The sequence below is a fragment of the Struthio camelus genome, chromosome 3, assembly GCF_040807025.1.
Source record: "Struthio camelus isolate bStrCam1 chromosome 3, bStrCam1.hap1, whole genome shotgun sequence".
In the NCBI taxonomy this organism is placed as follows: Eukaryota; Metazoa; Chordata; class Aves; order Struthioniformes; family Struthionidae; genus Struthio; species Struthio camelus.
In genome coordinates this window covers 73,166,953-73,191,278 of record NC_090944.1, presented here as the reverse complement: position 1 = coordinate 73,191,278, position 24,326 = coordinate 73,166,953, and the positions used below count along the sequence as shown (strand labels likewise).

At 35.7% G+C, this 24,326-nt stretch overlaps 1 protein-coding gene and 1 long non-coding RNA gene across 2 annotated transcripts in view; both read left to right on the top strand.

The window, feature by feature from the left end:
- Positions 1 to 24,326, top strand: part of HBS1L (HBS1 like translational GTPase) — a 65,536-nt gene that overhangs the window by 12,898 nt on the left and 28,312 nt on the right. The gene's annotated exons all lie outside the window — the stretch shown is intronic.
- On the top strand, positions 1,037 to 22,389 carry LOC138066751 (uncharacterized). Its single transcript, XR_011140217.1, has 3 exons — positions 1,037 to 1,143; positions 12,115 to 12,161; positions 22,336 to 22,389. It is a non-coding gene; the product is annotated as an uncharacterized lncRNA (long non-coding RNA).

The following is a 24,326-nucleotide window of genomic DNA, read 5'->3' as shown; positions in this document are numbered from 1 at the left end:
AGAGCCAAATGCTGAACATACACCTAAATTATATCCTGTGAATGCAATTGGAAAGTATATACAAGTACTATTTGGAACTGTGTTTTGCCATGGGATTCATGTAGATAAAGTGTTGAACAAGCGGCTGAAGCCAGAGGTCATCAGCATAGTATGTTTTGCATGGATTTTACTGGAGGATCGGTCTCTTAACAAACAACTTTGGGTCTTGTTAGGTAGCTGGATTTTCCTATATAAATATTTGATGGCATTGTTGGGGGGGAGGGGGGAGGGATTTTCTTCAATGTGCAGTCCTGAATCCTGAAGTAAACCTTGAATTAGTACAAACCTGCAGGCTGAAGACTGCAAAAGTACGTAAGTGATGGATAAGCCTGAATTCCAATTAATTTTCAACAGGGGTGATTTCAATGTGTGGAGAATTTCACAGTTTTGGTTTTACAAACAAAAGGTAATGTGTTACTGTATCTGCTTTTTTAAATGAAACAGGTATGTTAATTTCCTTGATGAGAATGAGATTTGTGTGATCAGTGGCAGTTTTAATTTTTCCAAGATTGCTGCATAATATTATGGTATATGGTGTTTTTGTATAAGATCTGTGTATATGGTCTTTGCACTGAAGTGCTTCTGCCTAATGAATGTTAAAGTTTTTGTTAACTAAATCTGTCTATTTTTGTGCTTAAAACAATGACTTTTTCCCATTTTGCAGTTAGTGTATATCTTTGTGTTTAATAGGGGTTAGCTCTATTTGCTTTAGAATTCATATATTAATATTGTCAAAGTACTTGTGTCTGTGTCCGCATGTGTATGTACAAAGGAAGATATTAAACTACATAGACATATTACTTCTAGTGCTCAGACTGTATACCCTCAAGGTATTTTGTACATTAAATTTATATTGTACATAATTTTTAAGTGACTGCAGAATATATTTAATATAAAATTGTCTTGCGGATGTTGCTTTATGTACCTAAATAAAATGTATATTTTTAAAGGCCTGATTTAATTACAGTTTCTTTTTAACTTATACAACAGAATGGTGACTGAATGGACTATAATGATTGCTTCTGTTGTGCGAGCAGACTCCAATTCTTGGATAGATTTACACAGGCATACTTCTCTCTTCTGTGGAAGATTCCTTTGGAGGAAGTAAGGCAAAAACTGGCATCTGCCACTGTCTTCCAATACTACATCAGGGTTCCAGTTTACTTTTGGCTAGAAGTGTTTACAGATCCTTCGATAGAGTTTATAAGATTTATTAGAGCCTTAAAAAGGACAGCGTATCAGTGAAATAAGAAACAATTAACTGTCTAGTACTAATTCTCAAGCTCTTTGCTACAGTAAAAAATTGATCATTTCAAGAGCTACTATAGCTGATTGTTTTAAAAGTGTTTATAAATGTCTCTTCCATTTTTCTCTTTCAGGCAAAAGCCACTTTTTTTTTTTTGTTGAGAAAAGCAGAGAATGTTATGAGGAATCTATGCCTCAAATTTAGAGGCACACGATATTAAAAGTTGACATACCTGGTTATTGATTTTTATTCAAAAATACCTGTATGAATAATTTCTCATTGAACTGTTCAGACAGTTCTCAGAATCATTTCATTATGTCCAAGCTTCTGCTTAGATGATGAGGCAATGTTCATTAGTTCGAGACACATATACTACTCTGTGTGCTAATGGTTTTGACCTCATAGGGCCTTCCTTCTATGGGGAAGGAAGAGGAGCTGGGGGGGGACAGGGGAGGCAAAAACAAAAAGCCAAATGATGAACGTTTCTTGCAGCAAGGTCTGTTGTTCTTTCCAAACGCTATCTTAATGGGGCAATTCAATAGGAATGGGCTTTTAAATTAATATTGCTGTATTGCCAGTTGCTTTTGTGTCCAGACTAATGTTTGTTAAAGTAGCTATTTTAACAGAAATTAAAAGCTATTTACAGTTTGTGATTTTTTTGGTGATTGTTGAGAAGAATGGTTTTTATGCAGTGATTGATAAGTTTCTGGTAGTTGTGGGGCCATGAAAGCGGTCTTCATCTGGTTTGTGGAAACGTTACACTGCACGCTTGTTAAAAACAGTAATCTGTGGCTTCTTAGATATACCAATGGTGTCCTGGTCAAAAAATCTGTAGTTGGTTTGGATGCTTAGTCATGGTAGGATTACCTTAGGAAGTAACTCATTGCCCTTCTCTAGATCTTTCTGGCGATAAAATGAGCAGAAGATGACTAGAACTGCAAAGATTACAATTATACATTGTAAAGGAGAATTCATGAATAATTTAAGAATTTCAGACTTATAAAGACATAGTGAAAATTGTCTTACTTTTTTTGCTCTTTTCGAAATGAGAGTGTGGATAATATAGATGATGAAAAAGAACAATTTTACTGGTGAAGTATTTATTCATTATCTTGTCAATGTATGGAATTAATAGTCGATGAAGATAGAGGTTATTTTAATATTTAAAGTGGCTAGTTTGAGTCTCCTCTGTCCATACAATCAAAGAATGAAATTTTGAAACTTAACTGGTAGCTTGTTTTGGTTTATGTTATGTTTCTTCATGTACGTAGCGTTGCTCAGGTGTCCTTCACCTTTGTCTCGACAACAGATACTGGTGATGTTTAGAGATTGCAATTTGGACTGCATTGCTGTAGTATGTTTGCTTTCACTATAATTGGATAAGCAAGGCAAATAGATTTTGTTTTGGATGGAATTTAGCTGTTATTTATGGCTTCTCTGAGAAATCTTTTTAAAAGTCATACTTCTGAAAAATGCTTATTTAAAAATGGTACCCTCTTGGTCAAAAGGATCTGCATTCTGCAAGTATTCATTTCATTTCGACTTGCTTTTTCTAGCTAGATTACATTTTCATTTCTTTTTACTCGTTAGTTTTATAGAACAAATACAGATACTGGTGAGTGAGCTAGATTCTATTCCATTTTCAGGCACCTTTAACGGAATTGTTAACCACTTTATGACACTAAGATTTTTGGTTTTAGTGATGCATAAGCAAGAAGGAGGTCAGATCTCTATAAATGTGCAGTCCTTGCAGGAAAAAAAGTACTGTGAACAGAGCATGTTCAGTTTAATAGTTGTTGGGGTAACAAGGATTTTTTTTTTTAAGTCATTTTCATAGTTGAACTATCTTTGTGGGGGCAACGGCTAATTTATGTTACAGATAGAGCGCTGGTGTCAGAAGCTCAAGTCCGGTTTTCTGAATGTTTGTTGTTCTATGCTGTTTCTTTGCAGCTGTAATAGAGGAGTAGATATTTATTTGTTGGCATTTGTTGTTCGTTTATGATTTTTACTAATAATGCATGTATTCAAGTTTTTCAGGTATTTATGAAGACAGTCTGAGAGGTTTTACAGAATACTACCCGTGAGCAGATGCTTGGACTGCATTTTGTTAATGCTGTTTATCTTTCAATTTTACAGAATTCTGTTTTTGCCTCTCCTGTATAAATACCTCCCTTCACCTTGTTTTTACATGACGAACGAACAAAAACCTCATGAATATTTCCACAACATGTTAGCCTAGATGTGAGTTCATGTAACTGGCTATTTCTCTTTACTCAGTTGAATGCAGCTGGATTTGCTTTTGGTTTGTGGTGATGCAGGTTTCTTAATCCATGAACGAATACATTTTGGTCTTTTGTCTTTTTATATTAGAAGAAGATTGTGTGGTAGCCAATGTTTCCTAGTGCACAGTATCAAAATTCAGATGAGTATGCTTTAACAGATAACTTTTGGCAATTCTGTTTTATTGTAATGGACAGCTGAAGTGGGGAGCCTGACGGGAAAAAGAACTCACAAACTAATATTTTTGGATATTGTTTTTAGGATTCCAAAGAAATCCTGGAGGAGAAAGCATTCTGAAGTTTAATGGTGATGTACAATATATATTCATTAGCCTAGCAATCCACTTATTTTAGTTCTAGTTACCGTACTGGGTTGTAGTGCTTTGATTTTTGTGAGTCTGAAAATCAGTTATTTGCACTCAGATAACTCAGAAGAATTTTTTTCCCCACCTTTTATTGGCTATGCTAATTATTCAGTAACATGACAGTTCTCACATGCCCGCTGTAGTGCTGAAAGCCCATTGTGCTTAATGCTTTTCAGATATGGCATAAATTCAGTCTGTGCCAGAGAGAATGTGTTCTTTACTGAATGGAAATGTTTGAAATCTGACAAGACTGGTGATTTAGTTATATCTTAAATCATGGAAAGTAATGAGAATTTAAGACTTTGGTGTTTTATGTAAGAAAAATATATACACAGACTTTGAGAAGTTACTGAATCTTGATGCTGAGGTACTGTGTGGGTTTTAGAAAGGAAGTGGCTTATTTCAGGGAAAAATGTGTCATCAGCAATGAAAAGCTTTTTAAAATCCTTTGAGATATCTTTTTGAGATTCTCCTCATACATATTGTACACCTACACTGGAAAAAGTGACACTCCAGGCTTTTTCCGAGTTTTCTTTTATGGTCCTTTTGCACTAATATAGTTTACTTTTCAAACAAAGAATATAAAGCAATATAAAGTAGGTCAATCATTTTCATAGGTAACTGTATCACGTATGTTGGGTGTTTGGCTTGGAAGCTAAGAGAGCTTAGATAAAACAAAAAATGATTATATCCTTTTTAGAGCTTCCTCAAGGGTTTCCACAAGAACTGGAGATCCTGGGAAAACAGGTGCTCTGCTTCCCGTGCTTACAGTGACCTTCTATCTCAGTCCGTTCAAGTCATGATAAAGATCGGCTATCATTTAGTTTCCTGTGTGTCTTTAGAAGATAATGGAAGAATTTACTAAATTTTCAAATATGATTGCTGGAGTGCCAGGAAGGAATGGTTGGAGTCATGTTTCTTTTAAATGCTGTTAAATCAAAGGTGTCCAAGGTAACATACTACTCTTCAGTTCTGGTTTTGGTAAGGCATACCTTTTTCTACCATGTGTACGTATGGGAGATTCTTATGTATGTGAATCATTTTTTGCTAACGTGAGAGTTGTCTGTAGGTCAGGAAAATAATTTAACCACATCAAGATTCACCATGGGTATTGAAGAGCAGCTTTCTTCCCTTAAGATGTTCATTGGAAAACTGATAAAAAAAATAGACGCTGTAAGAAAAGGAAGCTTTTACTGCTTCCATCCTTGCATTTCCTTTTCTCTGGATAAACCGAGTGACTGAAGTTGCTTAATTCAAGAGTTACAGCCAGAGTTAAATGCCCATTTTCAATATTTCAAAACATCTAGATGTTAAATATTTAGTTTTCATAGTATTTGACTTTCTCATGCTTGGGTAAAAACAGTGCTCAGAGCACCAGTCAATCTAGCCCTGGTTCAATATCAGCATTTTGAATAATTACTGAAGTATTATGCAAGGTGCTAGGAGGAATTCATATTATAATGGATAGAGGACGTTAAACAATTCCAAGGGAAATGAAGGAAGAAGTTCTTTTCATCATAAGATTTCCAAGCTCTGAACTATCTATTCCAAGATAATTGTAGAATTATGTGCATTCTCTTAAGAGAACCATATGGTAAATAAAGAAATACACCTATAATTAAGATTGTAGCAAGACTTCTCATAATAAGCTTATTTAATCATTTCATTTTGTAGTATTTTTCTCAGGTCATCTACATACCAGTCTTTTGTGGGTTTTATCTGTGAGAGAAGTTGATGTTTTTCTGAATTACTAAACTGGTAGACTGAGTTCTCAAATAATGAATGTCCTCTTTATCTTCCCCAATCCCAGCCAAAACCCTGCCTAGTAGGAAGCACATGTTCACTTAGACTTGCTGTAGAGATCGTTTCACTTAAAAGCAGCTTAAGGCAGAAAGTGGGCATTTTATCTATTCATTTTCTGAGGTTAGATACTGTTCTCTGGAGACTGGACCAGCTATTTGCAAGCTTGTACCATTTAGCGTTCTTAAGGAAAAGTGATTGCTGCTGTGGAGCTGTTGTGTCAATTTAAAAGCTGAAACTTTTACCTACAGTTTGCGCCTGCCTACTCAAAGCTATCAGATGCAGATGTTATAATTATAAGGATGTTGACAGAGACTGTAGTATTACACAGTTGTACACAAGTACATTTCAGCTTTAGAAGCTAGTAAGAAATGTAGACATCAGATGTAGAGGAATATCAAATCCAAGAATGTGTGAGCAAGAGAAAATTTAGAATATGCCAGCTACCAATGGCAAAGGAGCTGGAATACTAATAGAACATATAGCTTAGAAAATTGATGTAAACATTCAGAAATTAAGTTAAAATCTAAAATCCAGTAAGATAGAAAAATGCAAACTTAACACATGGAATTTACGATATTCATTCATGCTAGGCATCTCTCAGTACAAATACAATTGTTCCTCCTCTGTAAAACTTACATTAACAGAACTCACCTTGTCTGTTTACTCTCTTCTGGACAGTTTCACTGTATCGTTAAGTTTTGTATTCTATATGGTTCAACATTGTTATAAAATATATTAGTTGCATGCTCTTTTATTTTATCACATATGATGTAGCAACAGAAATGCCACCCACTCATTACTTCTGTGCCTCTTCTTGCACCCAGATCAGTTTACTCTTGGGTGACAAAATAACAATTTTTTATCATCTCAGCTTTCTTATGTTATTCCTTCATAAAACTAGCATTTCAGTCCACAGAGTAGATAGCTCTAAGTCCCAGATTCCTCACTTACTCTGTTATACCTGTGACATTTGAAATGTGTATCTTTATGGCCATTAAACATAAATTCCAAGTTTACTGTTAGAGCCTTGGTAGGTGTTCATTGGTTAAAATGCGAAAAGTTTTGGAAAACCTGGATTGCCAGTAACTTTAATATGGGACGTATCTGGGCTTGCTGAACCGGTGATGACCAGCTAGTAGAGGCAGGGAATAACTTGTATCTTCACTGCATTTAAAAACTCAGTATAAATGGAAATTTTATATCTAACTGATTTCAAAATATGAATTGAAGTTGTTTTTGTTACTCCTCCTGCCTGAGTGCTTGCTACCACTTCTTGTGGTTTTATAATCACATTTTCCTATTTTTCTAATGTTTTCCTCTTCCCTGTTGTTGGCCCACATAAACAGGAAAATGACTAACTTTGCTTATCAACTGGGTGAAATGATGAAACTGAGCATACACAAAGTGCTACTGAATTTTTAAGTTGAAAAAAGGAGGAAAATTGCCACTTAAAATATAGTTGCAAACAGTGAAGAAAGCTAAAACATTTTTTTAAGTAAACATTTTTCGGGCAAAAACGTTATTTGACTTACACGCTTTTAATGCTGTTTCTCCTTAAGTGTTGTAAGGTTGGGGATACTCTCTGTTCAGGCAGTTGCTGCTTTGTGAAGTGTCTTATTCTTCTTCCTCTTCAGTGGGGAAGAAGAAAACATTAAAAATGTACTTGAGTCTGCGCAGCTACCTCTCTGAAGTCAAGTTAGAGGTGAGGTGTATTTCTTGAGATTGACAAATGAACCATTTCTTTCTGGCTTTTATCTGATATAACTCTACAAAGCTTACTTAAAACTATTTTGTATTTTACTATGTCCAGTCTTTTTCTAGTCTTAGTAGATACATGGCCTTTTATAAATCAGTTTGCTGCTCTAGGTAGTTTTAACAACGAAGAACACAGCTTCTAATGCTGTGTTTCACATCTATGCACAGGGTGTTGTTTTCTAGATTTGAGGCTTCCTTATTCGTTCAGGGTATGGTGAGTCATTTTTTTGTAGACTTAATTAGGCAAGTTCATCTTTGGTAACTCTGGAATTCAGGTATTTTGGTTTGAGCCAGATTTCTTACGTTTATAGGAAACTGGAAGAATTAGTTAAATTCTCAGAGAAAAAATGTAGATAAATAATGTACATAATGCAGAACAAGCTTCAATTCAAAGGGTAGACTTAAAGAATGTATTCATTTGCATAGAGTTATGATGAAGAATAGAGCGGTTCTTATAAACTTTTTCTAACTTTTTAATGCAGGACTGGCATTTTGTGTGCATCTTTTGTTTCTCAAATATCTGGTGCCATATATGTGAAGAAGCTACTTTTATCTTGTGGGTTGCCTGTTATCTCCACTTCTCCTTGCAACAGTTTCCCCTATACGTGCAACCAGAGCTTAATACTAGAGCTTCATATCTGTTAGTGAAAGCCATTACAGTCAGCTTAATCATCTAGTTAATGTTAGATTCACCAAATCCCTAACGATGTCCATTGTTTCTGGTAGCTTCGGTAGTGTGTTTCTTTTGGAATGATGTCTTCCTTCTCCATAATCTGTTGTAGCTGCTTGTAAAAACAATGGTGATCCATGAAAACTGCCTTCTTAGCTTTTTTTGAATAGATTTGTCACTATAGTTATAGTAATAGATATGTGAACTCTGTGTGCCTTTTTACTTCTAATATATTGTTTTCAATACTGTAGAAGTTCTGGAATGTAGATAATTTCAGTACGCTTAATGAGCCTGCTGCATTGATGCAGTTTGGGTTTATGTTTTGCAAGTTAGATTCAAAGATCTTTAGCAGTTTCACACCCAGGTTTCAAAGATCCTTTGTAAATGTGTTGCCACTAATGGTTTTATATAACAAAGAACGCTGAAGCTTTTCTTTCCCAATATTCTTGTTATTTTTTAATAGCCATTGCTTCCTCTGCCTTCCAAGGCATTTTACCTTTCAGATATGCTCTCTATATAGAGGGCAAAATAGCAGAGTGGCAAGCTAATTCTGTTTATTTTGGAAATGAGCAGGCTGCCTTAAATTCTAAAATTAGATTTAAAATAAATAGCTAAAGTAGATGTTGAAACCTATTGACTTGACAGACAAGAGAACTGAAAAATTAGCAAAAACTAATTAGAGGAAAATAATGTGGCAGTAAAGTATGCCTTGATTGTTTCAAACTGCTTTATCTAACAGCTTGCCTGTCAAGCCACGCTTTGAGAACGTGGTCCTCCTTGTTATGTGGCCCTTGTTATGTAGACCTCCATTGGTGGTCCTCCTAGAGATTTGTTTAATGATATTTAATGATATCTTTAGGACTTTGGTTAAAGGTGGTTGCTGTTCAGTAGGTGTGTTTGGTTTATTGAACTTTCTTTGGTGTAGTATTGAGGACAAAACTGGATTATACTCTTTCTTGAATGGTAGGAATTGCTAGGGTTTAAGGAGGTGTGTACAGGAAAAGTTCTTTACAACACAAGATTATCTGTAAAGTTTAGCTGCAAGGAGCTACTAGTGTGATGTAGCTGCCTAGATCAGAAAAGCTGTGGTTTGAACTTTAAACTCCAGTAGTAAGATGGAATAAAAATGCAATTTGCTACCATGATGAGGACCGTATTAAGGGCTCTTCCTGTGGAGAGCTGAAACATAAGGAATAACCCATCCTCAGGTCCCCAACTGATACAGATGGTCTAATAAAAGCTGGTAGATGTGAACATGATGAGACTTTAGCCTCATTTCCCCCCCCGCCCCCCCGCCCCAGCTGTTCCACCACAAGTGGCAAATAGCATTAAGGAAAGGTGCAAGACCCTTTGGATAATGTTGGGAAAAGGTTCTGACTTGAGAAGTGGTTCCTAATGTAGAAATAGAGGGAGCGCATCCCTGAATAATAGCACAGTGTAGAATGTACACTGTAGTACTGGAAGTGGAAGGTTATGGGCATAGTGTAAAAGCTTCTTTTCTGATGCTATACCTCTGACCTTTGGTATCGTGATGTGGTGCATGTTGAAACAGAATTTAGCTAGTCTTAAGGATTTTCTCCTAGTGTTATCTTTGGTTGAGTTGATGTTGAGTGTCATCACAGACTACTTAAACTGTCTCATCTTCAAATAAATCATTTGTAAATCTCATTTCTTTTTAATTTTTAAGTTGAGTTGCATGTAGGAAAAGAAAATTTTAAAATTTTTTTAGGGTAGCTTTGCTGAAATTTCTATTAATTTTTTTTTTAAATCTACTTAATATTTTGTAGTTGAGGAATAATGTAACATTGATCTAACAGTATAAAACACCTCCTCTTAATGTAAAACCATGGGATAGTTAAGGGGTAGAGCAGATGCTTGATCAATATCATTCTGTCATTTTTTTGGGGGGGAGGGAAGTACCTCATTAGTTGTTTTGTTTAGCTGGATAAATGTATGTTTCGCTTCATTATTTTCAACTTAAGCCTAGTAAAACAAATACTGTAAAAGGTGTCGATTCACTCAGCAAATTTCATTTGATTGGATTTTGTGTGAAATGTTTAACTTTACCTGATTTACATGTGCAAATGAGAACAATGCATGTTTAATTCTTTTCATTTCTCACATATCCTTTCTTAACTTCTACTCTTTTTGATACATTAAGCATGATAAAAAGCTGATCCTGTTTCAACGTTTTTCGCTTCATAACAATTGCAAAATACCTTTTACATGAGTGTATTAAGAACTGTTTAAGATTCAGAACTTTAAAAAATCAACTCTATTTTTTAGCTTTTTCCAGAGTTGTGCATTTCCAATAATTTTTAAGATTTGACTATTTAAGAGATCTGTTGGAACAAGTAAAAGAGGCAGGAATTTCAAGTTATAGTGTCACCTCTGAGCTATGTTGTTTTGTAAAACGCTGTCAAATATCATATCTAAAATACTTTTACTCTGTCATTACTTTTGTAGTACAGCTCTTTCCACTGTACTTAATCAGGGGCTTGTCAGGTGGTAGATCTGGCAGTTCTATAGTGTGAGCTGTATAAGCTACATAAGAAATGCTATTTACATTTCATCAGCTGTATTATTAGTTCATGTGAGCAGGTATGTTGTTTTTTCTTTAAAAATTCTGTTTACAGTAGGTAGCTATGTAAGTAAAAGGAATCCATATGCCCAACTATGAATACTTGCTCTGAAAAGAATTCCTACTGTTTTGGGGGTGCATGCAAGGACGCTCTATTCTGTGAGACTACCTTAGTTGTGAGAGCCCTGTCATGTGTGCTACTGTAGTTTGTTTTTCACTGCTCATTCTTGTTTCTTTGGAGGCTTTTTTTCATCCAGATTGTAAGGCATTGTTTATGCACTGAATATAATAAGCTAGAGGCCTTGCATATAACACTGTCGTTTTTTGCAAAGTAGGCAATCTTTTAGAATATCAGTTTTGCCTTTTACTGGTTTTGTCTTCATTTGACCATATCTCCCAGTGTAATTATTTTCGCTCTGGTAAATACTGCCAACTTTTTCCCTGGCAGTTTCCTCAATTTATTAAAATCGCTCATGGCAAAGAAGGACATGAACTGAACATACTTCACTTCTAACTATATTTTGCAATAACTTGGACAATCACTGTCTCTAGTTAATTTGGTGTCTTTAATTTTTATGTTGGGATTTATAATAGTGTAATAGCTTTCATCGTATCACAGTTATTTGTCAGTAAGTACTTTTTGTTTGCATTTCTGTATCCAAGCATAGTTTGCAATATAGAGAGTTGCTGTCGTCTTTGATATTGCTGGTTTTTGTAGGAATACTTTTGGTTCATATAGACACGATTCTGTAACTTTATCGGTCTTTGCTGTGCCATAGTTACCTTTCTCTACAACAGCAATTTTCTGTGTTAACTGAAGCCTAACACAGTTATTTGGAGTTCTTCATGTCTCTAGTATGATTATGGACTGAGCAATTTAATTAGCATTTAAAAATTTGTATCAAAAATGCAGCATCAGTCTACTTTAAGTTATTAATATGAACAAACACTGAACTTTCCACACAGAGGTGGTTGTTAGGAGTCTATGGTGAAATAATTCTTTATTGGAAGATGATAGTTTACTAAAGCATGCATGCACAAAAAAAAAAAAATGTCAAGAGTGCTTATCAGATATGGTAAGGACTTTTTATGCCTAGTTTTACCAGATTCCAGAGAAATGCCTTAAATAATGGCTTGGGAAGATGCCTCTTTCTATGTCTCGTGGGTGGGAGGGGTGGTGAGGATAATTAAGAAGACAGTTTTGTAATGATACGAAGTAAAACCCCGAAGTATGAACTTATATTCCATATAATGTGCTCCCTTCTCATCAAGACCATTTCTGTTGGCCAAAACCATACCACCATTCCTACCATCTCTGTCTTCACCGCTAATGAAATTCTAATGCATACTGTCATTTCCTTTCATCTTCATTATAGGTAAAGCTTTCAAAATTGGAGTCTCTTGCTGGCTCTTTATAAAATATGTAAGTAGAGTATGTTTATCTTTGTCTTTTTAAAGAAAAATACACAAGCTAAAAGTGGGGGTGGGGGCGGGCGCTGCTGAGACTTTGCTGTTAAATTAGCATAACCTTGCAAGCAGACAATGCAAAGTCAATGCCAGTTAGCGAGCCTCTCTCCCTTGTGCTTGTGTATGATTCCTGTTTTTATGATTAAATACATTAAATACATTGCTTTTATAAACACACACATTTTATATATATCTGTATGTAGTGTTTTCAATTATTACTGTACTGCTTGACCTTAACCTTTTCTAACCATACTCCCATCTGTTCATGAAGATTACTGGTTCTTTGCAATAATGCCTTATATGATAAGACCTGACACTGCTCTCGGTGGTTAATGAATTCTTGACGTATGATTAGGTTATTCTTTTGGTCCTCTGAAGTCACAAATCTTCCGCTCTGAAATACCTATGCTGTGACATTGCAGTCTACTGTCATTCTTTAAATCATGGAAAACATAGAGGAGCATCAGATCAATGTATTTTTTAGAGAGAGCTACCTTGCAGAGAAACAGAAAAGTGAATATGTGGAAGTAAAAACTGTCAAATTTGGCTGTCTTTAAGAAAACACTGATGAATTCCCCCACAGATGTTAGCTCTCAGACCCAGTCAGGGTCTAGAGTGGTTAAAGTGTCACAAGCAGAGTGGGGGAGTTGAGAATTCAGAGCACCTAAATTAAATTAAATGAGGTTTAAACTAATCTTACATTAGGGTTCTCACTACACTAGAAGCTGGCAAAATACAATTTTCCTGAACATATAAAAGCTGAAATTACTGGCTGTTTACTTACAGCTTCAACATACTTATTTGTGTAGGACTAGTAAATGCATTTACTCTTCTGCAACTGTGAACGGCCACCTCATTGTGTTTCTAAAGAAACTTTATTTAATAAATTTGGAAGAGTTGAACAGATCCGAGATGATTTTACTTTTTGTTTATTAACAGCTAGTATGCTTTTATTGTTCACTGTCCTTTTTACTTTAAATTTGCTTTAAATCTTTCTTACTGAAAGATTTTGGTACTTAAGTAGAATTTGCGGATTAGGAAGCTGAAAATGCCTTGCACTCCTGTAATACAGTCTGCATATATGCTTGGAATATGCTTGCATAGTTAAGGTCAGTATGCGTATAAAACTCGTGTTTTTGTTTCTAAATTACCTGGATGGTGTGCAGGCAAATAGCACCATCCTCTGGCATTATAATACCAGTTAAAGATTAAACCCGAAATTGCTGTCTGTTATTTTTGGAAGTTGAATAGAATTGTAATAGAATGTACATATTGTACTTTCAGTTTTACATACTCATTTTGGGCCAAAGTCTTAACAGAAATTCTGTTAATTTGCATTCAATTAAATGACTAGTTAATGGATATATCTTTTTAGGGCGATCCTGCACTCGGTGCTGACTCTGCTCTTTACATGACCATTTATGGTAGGAAGTTGCACTTCAGCAATATCAGACTGAGCTTTTTCTAAATCTCAGTGAAAGACAATTCACAGTCATTTAAGAAAAATTCGTTGAATTAGAAAACACCACCAACGACTCACGGTTGTACGTCTGTGGGAGAGTAAGGGCACTGTTACAGAACGACTGCACGTGTCTAATACCTAAGTTATTTTTACAACAAATCATAACTTAGTAACGGATTGAGAAGGGACATTGTTGGCATTGCTAGAGAGTAGCGCAAGGTACACCTCCCACAAATAAGGTTTCAGTAGTTACCAAATGAGTTATACTGAATTATGATTATGTGAAAGATTGGATTTTAGTCCATTAACTATAAGCAGTAGGCATGAGAAATACCACAGGGACATTCTTGGCACAAAATTGACGGATGAGAAAGTCACTGTTTTGATTGTTCTGTATTCCTATTGGACCTTTAAATTATTACGTATCGGAAACATCAAAGGGGGACAGCTGATATTTGTGTAATCTCTAGAAGAAAACAAACACCCCACAGTCCATCTTTCTGTACAGTAGACCTCCGTTCTTTCGCACTAGGTGTTGCTGTGATGAAACTGGAAATTGTGAAATGAGAGTTTTACTCCAGTAACAGTATCTTTCTTTCCTCTAATATATTGACTGTGAATGTAACAGACTGTCCATGTTTGTGGATAGACCATACAAGTGGTATATATATAAAGCTAAGATATGAGTTCCTTTATTGACATATATTGTTTCAATATAAATTCTTAAAGATAGTTGCTGACTGGAGTGTCATATTAAGCAGAAATTGAGATGTAACAAAGTATAATTTGCTCAGGAACTGAATGCTTACAACTGTAACAGAGGTCAGTAAGAAATTTGATGTAAAAAAGTATTATGCTATTCTGAGACATGATGTTCTTGTAGGATATCAGATATCCCAAATTAGTATTTTTTTTATCACAATGTCTTTACTTTATGTGAGAAGATAAACTGGTGAAAATAAGATGATTGTAAAGCCTGCGGATACTGTAGTGATGAGTAGAAAAGAAAAATCCATGAAAAAATGAACTTTTTGGTATTCTAGATGGAAGGACTGGCTACTATGTAATGATAGAGAAATGGGATTGGAGTATTAAATGAGAAAACAGGAAATGCTGGTAGCTCATTAGAAGATCACCACTCAATGCAACGGTTATAATAAAGGGTCATAGAGAAAATTGGGTTTCATAGGCAACCTTAATTCTGTAATGTTTGAGTACTTGAATACATATAATTAGATTGATTTAAAAAAAAAAAAAAAAAAAAAAAAGCCCTGATGGCCTAAACAGTTCCGTTGAAAAGTCTTTGCTTCAGCTAACAAGAGCGAGAAAAAGTTGCAGTAGCCGACTACTATTTTCTACCTCATCTGGCTTTGGTTGGAGAGGAAATGTTAATGGCAAGAATGGTAAGACTGTGAAAACTTGGGCTAAATTCTAGACAGGAAAGAAAATGTGCTGTTGCCTAGTTATAACTCATTCTACCCCTTCCACTTCAAGTTGAGCTCATGTCAGTACCTCTGTCTTTCTCATCTCCTCGTCATTGACAAGCCTATTCCCTAATTTATTTACTTATGTTCTGAATTTTTCATTTAGTTCCTATTTGTGCCCTAAACACAACATTCCATCATGTTACTCCAAAGTTTTCATTGCAGTTCCATTTTTTTCCACTTTATTATTCCAAACTCCTTGCTTAGCCATTCCAAATTTCCTCTCTATTTTCCAGTCATTGACCATGATTTTTTTTTTGCCTGTTCACTTTCTTCCACCCATAGTCTGCATTCATCTTCAGCTCTGATACTCTTCTACTTCCTTTGCTCATGTTTAGCTTCTGTGATAATTTGTTACTTTAGTATGGGTCCTCTTGCTCTCTGCTTTTCCTTCCATGTGTTTTTTTCCCCAGGCTTCATGTGTTGGTCTGACTGATATGATCAAGGTTTTTTTCCTCTCGTCCTGTCTTCTCTGCTTTATTGGTTCCTGTAGTCTTTGTCTGTCCTTGCTCTAATCTGTTTGTCTTACTCCTTGCCAACATTTACTTTAATGTTGGTTTCTTCTTGCTAGCTTCCAGTATCTTTCTCTTCTCACTTCACTTTCTTATTTAGTTGTGTTTGAATCAAGCATCCAGTTTGTGCCCCTGCATACCACCCCTCCTTGCCCCCCAGTCTTGTTTACTTTTCGTTTACCCCAGGCAGATTCTCACCTTCAATTTTCTGATGCACTAAGAAATTACTGAGACCACAGGAAAAGTAGGATCTGCTCTCAGTTTAGGTAACAGGACTTAGTGCAGCCTGGCCAAGAGTAGCTGCTCTTGCAAAACCTAACCCCCAAGTCTGTGCAGAAGCTACATACTTAATATCAATGAAGTGTTTTGGGAATTTAACTGTTAAATTTTAGGAAGTCATATGAGCATATGCAGACTGTTTTCTAAGGCCAAATTTGGGCGGATTCTCAGAAGGTGGAAAGTTCACTAGAAGGATTTAATTTATGCAAATTATATTGTTTCCAGGTTCCATTTTTGAAAATGAACCATTCTGATGGCAATTTTCCTATTCTCTCTTTCTGAAAAAAGAAAATTCAGCCTCAGATAGGCATATCACTTGGACAAATGAACGTGTGGACTAACTTACCAAACGTTAGAAGTGTCGAAAGCAAAGCCATGCAAGCAACGAAAAGTGCTGGCTAACTGTAACAGGCTAGGCTGCTGGCCCTTCTGACTGTGCCTACTGCATATTCAGTTTTTGCAGCTGGTTATGGTGAAGGAAACTTTTTTTTGGAACTCCAGTCTTGGAGTGGTAATTGTCGTGGTGTTTGTGTTCCACAAGAGGATTTGGCCCATGTTGGTGATACTCAGTAAAACCACTCATTAGTCTGCTGTATCACCTCAATTTAGCAAAACCTTTAAAAAAAAAAAAAAACTTACAATCAGGTGCAAGTAAATGTTTTTATTTCCAGCATTTTTTCAGTGAAACTGCACACTCCCATTTTCATGAAAAAGATATTCACCACCTGAAACTTTACAGAGAAGGTAATACTTATAACAAGACAGAGTTACCTGGAAAACCCCTGACTGTGGTTTCTATGAGGAAATAACCTTTCTTTTAAAAAGAAAAAGTTCAATGTTCTTGTTTGGGGAATTGTTTTTAATAATATCTTTTGAGTGATTGTGTCTCAATACGATGGAGGTGACTTAGCATGCTGCCTTTTTACTTTGGACTGTTATGTTACATTTAAAAGTACTGGATATTCAGTAGCATTAATTGAATGGCGCAGTTCCTAATAATATATTTGGTTGTCTTGTTTCTTCCTAAAAATAAGTTTTTTGAGTTGGTAGAATTTAAATAAAGAGAATAATAGTTTGTTTTTTTTTTTTTTGAAATTAGCATATTGATTAGAGCTAAGTGTTGTTTCTTTGCTATCTGAGGTGCTCTTTAGAGAGCTGCTGATGTTTCTGGGATAATAAAAGAATGACAGAGGCTTTTAAAAGTAATTTAAGTTTTTCTTTCCCCGTTATCCTGTCCTGCTGTATATATTTACATGAAAAGAGATTTTTTTGTTTTGAACTTACTTCTTATTTCTCATGTGTGCAGCAGACTGCCACTAAGCTTTTATTTTTATCAATGCTGGGATATAGGGATGAGTACATTGCAAGTTACATGTAGGCAGAATCTTTTAGAGGTTAGCAAACTGTGAATTCAGGAAATTTGGAATGCTCTAAGTTCTGTGGTGATAGCATGTGGATGAGAATCCTGAACTTCTAAACTATATTCCCAGCACTGATATGCGTCGATATTACTAATTCTCTGTACTATGAGAGTGTCTTGCCAAGATATTTGTATGCTGTGAGTTTCTACTACAGGTAAATGCCACTGAACATCCCGGTGCTCTGTGGACAGTTTCAAATAATTTGGTTAAATTATATGAAAAAATTATCACATTCAATACTGTATTTCCCTTTAATTCGACATACTTCATATATCGTAGTGTTACTCTTTTTCCTGTGTGCTGTGAAATTTTGAAGGGGAAAGATACTACTGTACTGTTATTAAGGAGGATTAAAGGTTTTGTTTAGGTTAGGAGCTCTTGAGTTTTATGGCAAATATGGAAGGATGTAAACAGTTTGAAGCATGTCAGCTGGATAGGTTTTGGTCAACATGTCAAAAGAGCTGGTTACAATGATGGATGTATGTAATTCGATGTTAATGTAAAAATGTTTACCATACATGTGGGCAAACAGGTGATAGATACATGCTTCTGAGCACGAACAGGCTGGCATCTCCACATCTGTTATCTCATGCATTGTCCATATTTGAGAGACTTTCTCAAGTTTAACGCCTTAAAATTACTTTTAAATGACAGTACAGTACATAGCAAGGGAAGTATTATCTTGACATAGGCTTTTGTTATTAAATCTGCTTTTCATCCAGAACTGTCTTGTCTGTTTCCATTATTACTAATACAGTCAACAGTTGAACACTGCCAGTAGTGTAAGCAAAACATAGAGTATGTTTTTTAATAACAGAGTCACAAAACATGCTTTGGAACAAGCTCATGACACAGTGGTATAAAGACAAAACGAGTGCCCCGTCTTTTATCTTCTATTCAGTTGGTCGATGTTGCTGCATAATGGGTAGACAAAGGTGTAAGTGACTTGCTTGTGGTTATATAGAAAGTGTTTAGCAGAGCAAGGGACGCAAACAATGTTTTCTCGATCAAGAGGCGTGGTTACAAGTGTACATTTTTCATGGTGGTGCTGGTTTACATAGCTCCTAACTCACCCCCCATAAGGTTGTTTTATAGTTTGTTGTTGTTGTTTTGATTATTTTGCTTTTAACTGTGATTTGTCTTGACTGGATATACAATAATGCAGTTTACTGCAATTCATTAGGAAGCTTATTAAATAGAGCTTTTAGTTTGAGGGTAAGTATTAGTGTTAAATACAAATTTTTACAATTAAACAATGCTATAAAAATGTATTGGAAAAAGACTTTGTACTGAAAAATCAGACTGTCATTCCAACAATGAGATTGTGCTGTACAGAAAGATAATTGGATTATCACTAGTATTAGAATATGTATTAGTCTTTGTCACAGAAATGAATGCCCATTGAATTCATATTCTTAGGAATGTTTAGTTTTCAGTACAGAATTGTCTGTCAGTGGAAATTTTTGGTTATCAGTAGAACTAAAGGAGCTAATAACTATCTGCAGATTTTGTGTTATGTTACAGTTTCTTTGATCTGCCTGAACAATCTGAGACTGCAAACTGGCTACAGATACTTAGCACATAATTCCCTTGGAGATGCACTGCTTTGCTAGTGCTAATACACTGCTAGTAGTTATTTTGTGTGGGTGCCTTTTTTTGATACGCTGTCTTTCCCTGGCAAAACTAGGTTCAGAGGTTCCTATCTATCCCTTGGTGCTTTCCTACCCTCCCAGTTGTAGCAATGCAGCTGTTTGGAAATGTACTGAAAAAGAGTTGCTGAAATAAAGTAACTCCCCCCGCCTCCCCAAACAAACCAAAAACAGCAAGATTTTTTTTTAACTGCAGAAAGGTGGCCTGTAGAGAGTAGATGGGACTTAAAGTGAATTTGCCATCTGAGAAAGCATAGATTTGAGACATGCCTAAAACCTTGATATTTTTCCCTTCTTATTTTGCATGTTGAACTCTGGCATGATAAAAATTCTGGTTTGTCTTGTCAGAAGCAGCCTCTCTATGTAATGGTGAAGTTGAGCAGTGCCATTATACAATTTGCCAAGAGAAATACAAATTGGAAGGAGATATATGAGAATTTGCTGTGTTAAGGGCATGAATGGAAAACAGTGGCATTTTGATTTTCTTGTTGAAAGATGTAGCCATCTGAACTAAGCCAGAGTGGATATGAATACTCAGTACTAGTACATGTTTCTCCAAATATACCAGCAACCCCCCTTTTTGCTCTTTACTTTACTTGGTATCAAAATTTGTTACCTGAGATGGTCGTTATTCAGCAGACTCCTGTTATTTGTATATACCTCTAAACTACCTGGGAACAAAACTGACTAGTGATTGACTGTTCTGAGCACTGAAAAAATAGCTATATCTCCTAGCTCCAACACCATTAGAGGAAAGATCAATTTTTACCTATCTGTTGTTTTCAAAGAGTGTGTGTGTGTATATATGTGTGTGTGTATAAAAACATGAAGAGAATATTTTAAGCCTGTTATGTGTAATAAAGAGACCTATATACACACACACACACACACACAGACACAGACACAGACACAGACACACACATACGTATGCACATATATATTTATTTTGGTAAAAGTTTTTGCAGGTAATCCTTAAAACCATTTTTACAAAGGAAATTCAGAATGAGATAGGGACTTGCTTATGGTAAAGGAATATGGTTAACTGTATCCATATATTTCTGCCATTCTAGCTTGAAAACAGTTTCCCTGGGTGTTCATTTTTAAGCACAGTTCGTATGTTTTGCTTGCTTCCTGTGCATGTATGTCTGCATGAAACTTCCAATTTTCCAAGTATTTTGCAAATATTTTCTTTGGCTTGTCAGAATTTACGATTGTAGTTGTAAGAATATTGGAGTTAGAGCTGGTACAGTTTTGTGATGATGTTTGACCAAATCAAAAAGCTGTTCAATCGGAAGACCAAAGGGCAGTCACAGGAAAGGTAAAAGCAAACAAAGAGAAGGTTAATAAGGGGAAAAGTTCCTTGACTGTCAAATTGTCAGGTACTGCCGTAGTTCTACTGGAGTAAAGTCAACACAGGTCTATTTATTCCCTTTGATATTAGACTCATCCTAATGTAATAATGAGGAAAGTGTACCAGTGGATATTTTGTTTTGTAGTAGTGGTTATCTTGTAGATAAAATATGCTGTAGTCCAGCTACACTGATGTCAATATAGTCTCAATAGTAAGTATCTATCTGGAAACTACTGTGTTTGAAATAGGATGGGCTAGAAGTTTGGATTTTAAGCATTTTGAACTGTGATAACTCATACCAACAAGAATTTGCATTTTTATAATTTACAAATGTATGCTTTTTATTTTCACAGATGGAACCTTTCTTTAATTTTTCTAGTATTAAGTTAGTTAATTGACAGCATTTTGATGGAATCTCCTTTTCAGTAAAATCTGTTGCTCTGGAATTTGACACTATTGGCAAATTAGTGTATTTTATATGTATGTGATCCTCTCTTATGTTTGCTTTTTGTAATGCTTGGCACAGCAAAATGTAGCAAGGAGGCGTTGGGGCTTGCTTAGGAGGCAATCAAAGAAAGGTATGAAGAGTTTATTAAAAACAAAGAGGCATACTGACAGTTGCATCTTTATTTCATATATTCCATTAATTTAGGAAACATGCTGTTATTTAGTTACTTAGGTTTGTACCTAAGAGTGCCCAAATGGCAATAGGTCTGAAGGATGTTTATAAAGACTTTCTTCACAAAAAGCTTAACCTTTCCCTTCAGAAGCTGGTATTCTCACAGCTGCTCTTGTCCTAATCATATTGGGTTTACTGCTACCAGGTTTTTTCCAGGGGTACAACACACTTTAGTTGCCATAGCATAGCATATTTGATGATTAAGAAGTATTTCTGTTAAGAATTGTGCCACTACTGTGCTGTGATTTCCTTTGGGTTCTGAGGTACAATTTAAGGATTTGCGTTTGATCTGTTAGGTGTTAAATAGTTTTGGTCTTGTCTGCTAAAGCAGATAAGAATTTATTGTGCGATTCTCTGCAGTGCCCTATGGATTAAAGTACACTCTCTTTCTGGGCTTCTGTCCCTCATACCGTCTTGCCTTTGAAAAGGATTGTGAATCCGAAGACTTTATTTATATGGAATAACATTTTCTTGTCTTATGTTGATAATATTGATAATCTGTAATGTTGTCTTCAGTGCACAAAGTTCTTCAAAAAACAGGCTTGATCCTTATCTCAAGCGTTGCTTGATTTCATTGCATTTGGTTATAAAAAACACAGAAGTCAGAAAGTGCTGTTAGGCCCTTCCTTCTGTCAGTAGGTTTACTAATAATTCTTGTGTTGTCTTTGCATCTACTTGAATGCTACCATTCTGGGGGTGTCTTCTAGTGATTGGGTTTGCCGTTTTATGTTCCTGGTCTGCCCTCTGCTCCACCTGTATTGAAGTGTTAGTGCTTAAAAACAAACAAACAAAACCACTCAGCGCTGTCAGTGGACAATTTTATTTTGTCTTGAGCTTTATGTAATTTTATTTTTTGCACCTTCTGACAACTTTTACTATTTTTCTAATCTCTAGGTTTAGATTTCTGCACTGTTTTGTGTTACGTAGTGTGAATGTTCTGGGCTTCAAGGGTTTTTTTGTTTTCTGTTTGTTTTTCAAGCCCTGCATACTACAGAAATAAATGTTTCTGTCTCAGTGATGTAGTTTTAATGAATTGTCTGTTCTTACAGATTCTATTTAGAAAGTGAGAAGTGTAACACTTTTGAAGATGATTATTTGGCCTTCCTTTGAACAGATGTCAAATACTTGATTCGTTGAATGTATTTCAGTCTCCTTGTACATTTAACTCTCAATGGTTTCTGTATAAAGTGAAGCTGAAGTTCATTTAGAGAAAATGTGTTTTGCAAAACCTGTAGCTTTTGATTTTGGATCCTATGTAACAAATTGTGCCCAATTATGGGCTCCCCAGTACAGGAGAGACGTGGCACTCCTGGAGAGAGTCCAGCGGAGGGCTACAAAGATGATGAGGGGACTGGAGCACCTCTGCTCTGAAGAAAGGCTGAGAGAGCTGGGCCTGTTCAGCCTAGAGAAGAGAAGACTGAAGGGAGATCTAATCAATATGTACAAGTATCTGAAGGGAGGGTGTCCAGAGGATGGGGCCAGCCTCTTCTCCGTGGTGCCCAGCGACAGGACAAGGGGCAATGGGCACAAACAGAAACACAGGCAGTTCTATCTGAACCTGAGGAGAAACTTCTTGACTGTGAGGGTGACAGAGCGCTGGCACAGGTTGCCCAGAGAAGTTGTGGAGTCTCCTTCCTTGGAGATATTCCAAACCCGTCTGGACGTGATCCTGTGCAATGTGCTGTAGAAGACCCTGTCTGAGCAGGGGGGTTGCCCTAGATGATCTCCTTATGTCCCTTCCAACCTTGGCCATTCTGTGATTCTGTGAAATATTGCTAGTAGATTCCAAGTTATATGATACCAATTGTTATCTTGGTTTCTTTCAGCTAATCTCATTTCAATTTCATGATTGTTTTTGTCATTTTTAGTTTCAAGCAGCCAGATTTCAAACAGCACATTTTCAGAGAATTATCTATAATTTAGCTTTCAAACGACATCTAAAGCATTCATGTTTAACTAGCAGCTGAAGGAGATGGCTGCTTGCAAGTTGTTAGAACTGAAGTGAAAAGAAACGAGCCAAGTTGGCAACAAAAACAGTGTAATTTGTAATGCAACTCAAATGATTAACTCCTCAGTCAAGGAATGCTGTAGGTGACCTGTATAGGAGCTTGAACATGAAGTGAAAGCTTTATATTTGACTGGTGGTCCTTGTCCCATGACCTGAATTTTTTTAATCCTTACTATTTGTCAGTTACATAATCTGTGATTTTGTAAAACATGATTTGTGCTATTGCCTTATATTTTTTGTTACTTTCATTCTTTATTTACAGCGTACTTTGTATGCAATTGTTAAAAATAGCCATACAGATTATTTCTTCCATGGATCTCCAGGTGGCTTACAAATAAAATGAGAAACAGTAGATGAGACAAATGAGGAAGATGAAGACTAGTCAGTTCAGTAACAGTATTTCAATGTATTGTGAGATTCTTTTTAAAAAAAAAAAAAAAAGACAACAGCAAAAAAACCTGTTCTGGTGTGCTGTCTATTATAGACCTGTCTGTGGTATTCTGTTTCCTTACCTGAAACATATCTTCAACAGTCTTTACCACAACTTTATACATAACCTGTCTAGCAATATCATTATGTGGTTTTTAAGGTATAGCTCTCATATTTTAGATCACAACAAGGAGTTAGCCTACATGAGTAGGATCAAATGACTGCAACAGCTCATCTTCCCTTAGTAATGTAAAACACTTAAAATATTAATTTGGTATTCAACATAAATGTTCACTTGACTATGACTATCGTAATTGCTGCATGATTTGAAGAGTAGCTGCATTTTTTCAATTTTCTTTTTAGAAACATTATAGGTAAAGAATGCTTAAAAATTGCAATTTTAATTCTGAATTCAGATTATTCTGTTTTGCGGTCCTGTGTACATATCATCATTTAGAACACAAGGCAAAGTTGTTGTCATTCATACTGTAAAGCTGGAAGTTTTTTTTCTTAAATGGAGGAGGGATCATAACATATTAAAGAGGGAATTGTGGAAAGATAAGAGCTAGTTTATCTGCTCACGCCCTCCCCCACCCCTGGGTAAATCACTTTTTTACAGATTTCCAGAAACTGCACTATTAGGTCTGTTGAATGTAATTTCAAAAAAAAAAAAAAAAAAAAAAGAACCTTACTGTACCTTACTGTAACTGTATTTTCATTTAATGTGCAATAAAAATTTGTACCTGTAAGGGAATTAAGTTATTAAACTCTGATAATTACTTCGAAATTGCCTTTCTATTAGCCAGCTTGGGAATTGCTTGGTTACTTTGACATAATTCAGTATGAG